Here is a 2184-nt window from a genome sequence, read left to right as displayed (position 1 = left end):
GGACCTGAGTTCGATTCCCATCACCACAGGGCGTCTCACTGTAGTTCCAGTTCCAGATTTGATTTCTTCTGCCCTCTGCTGGCACCAGGCATGCATGTGGATCGCAGGCAAGCCATCCCCACACGTAAAATAAAAATAAGGTTTGAAAATTAATTCGAACACAATGAACAACACGTACTGTAAAGGCAGCAGCATAAAGATTACTTTTGTAGAAAGATGTATCAAATAAAAAATGCTTTAGCAGAAATGTAAGCGCTGCTTAAGGCCTAAGTACATATGGTTTTTCTCCCTTCCCTTCCTAGGTGCAAGCCTGCAATTTTCCAGGAACCTCGCCAGACACCGCATTTACAGTGAAAGACATGCCCTAACCCTGTGCATTCCCCGTCACTCCATGGTCTTATCTCATCACAATAGCATCCAACAAAGTCACCTCCAGATGCACCCTGTCTCTCATTCATAGAAAAAATAAGGGGAAGGGGGGGGGGGCTTTTGAGACCCAAGTTGAAAGCATGGCACAGTCTACTGATGAGACACTACGGTGTGACTCTTCCTTGCGAAGCTCACACCCGCGCTCTCAGGGGTGATTAGTCTCCCTAGCCATTGTCTTTCCATTCAGTGAACTCCAGCTCTGCTCCACATTGGCTTGTCCTGAAATTCATTCCTTTGTTGAGTCAGGAGTAGGGCTTCACCTGAGCTGACATTCCTGAAAGATTAAGGAAAGGCCTCCTGTTGCCACTAGAGACAGCATGGAGCTGCAGAAAATGCCATGATTTTCCAGCTTCACTGGGTCCATGTTCTGGCCAGCCTTATGGTCACCTACAATGACAGAGGTGTAGTCTATAGCTCGCAAAGGGACCCTCTGGGCAGCGACAGGGTGCAGAAGAGCCTGCGTCTTACTGTGATCTCACCTCTGGATGCCAAGAGCCATCTTCCCTTTCTTCTGATGAGCAAAGAAATCCAGTTTGATTTGGCAAAATTTAGTACTCAACACTCCCTTTCCCCCCTCCCCACATCCAGAGGAGACAGCTAGGACACTGTGGCTCCAAAACTAAGACAACTTTGGATTGAGATTCTGAGAAACCTAACAAACTCAGCTCTGATTTTGTCATTGCTCTCCCCTTTGTTCCTGGCTGGAATGAAGACTTGATTGATGGGAACTTAAGAGCCATTTTGTGACCATGAGGATGAACACTGTGTGCTGTGAGTGTGCAAAGTTCCTTATTGGCATGTTTATGCTGGGCCGTGTAGCCACGGACTACCTTTCTTCTGAAAGTTAAAATTGCTATTTGTGGTTATTACGTTGGAGGAGGGTGAAGATTACCGTAGAATCTGTTTTATGTAGGTGAGCACTGTAGACAACAGGCCCCGTTCCTCCGAAAGATCCCGCCTCATCATCTTGGACACTGTGCTCACCCAAGAGCTTGTCACTCTGCACTGAAAAAGCCAACCACCTTTCCCGCCCAGCTGCAAGCTCAGTCTAAAGCAACCACATATCCTGTGTGGTTCCTGTTGCATCCTCAAAAGCAACACTCTTTCTGCTAAACGCTGGCTGCTCTCACTGCTTTCCCCGAAACAGAATAAAAGACTCTGAGCTCCGACTCAGGGTGCACGCTGTGAATGATTCTGTTGACCTCCCACAGAACGATCGAGGGCCCATCGTTACCCCCTCCAATTTGCCGCGGGCAAGACACAGGCAAACACTTGGCAGATTCTGATGCCAAGTGCACCGAGGTACGGCGCATCCCACACAGGGGGAGTTCAGTTGGTCCTGCATAAGTGCCTAAGTGTAGCATCCATGCACCTGTTTGTCAGGTCATGTTCCTGTCTTAATCAGACAGATAAATTACTTGTTCCATGGCTTCAGGACAGTTCTAACAACCTCCTCTTCTTCTTTGCTTTTTCAGGACTTTCCCCCTAATACTTATAGTTTAGCATATCCCAATGTTATCCGATTTTTGGGAGCCATAGGTATTTACCTCTATTTTGGAAATCATGGGGACCTCACACGTTACTATGAGAACGCGGAGTTCTGCTGTCAAGGTGGCTGTTGGTAGTTGTTTGGAGAAAATCACAGATGGAATGCTAGGGCTGCCTGATTACCTCCTGTAGTCTCATTTTCAGGGTTCATGTCAGGACTAAATTCTGAGCCCCTCCTCCCCTGGAGTTAGTTGAAACTGTGTGGGC

This window comes from Chionomys nivalis, chromosome 9 (genome assembly GCF_950005125.1).
Source record: "Chionomys nivalis chromosome 9, mChiNiv1.1, whole genome shotgun sequence".
Lineage (NCBI taxonomy): Eukaryota > Metazoa > Chordata > Mammalia > Rodentia > Cricetidae > Chionomys > Chionomys nivalis.
This window is presented reverse-complemented; position numbering follows the sequence as displayed.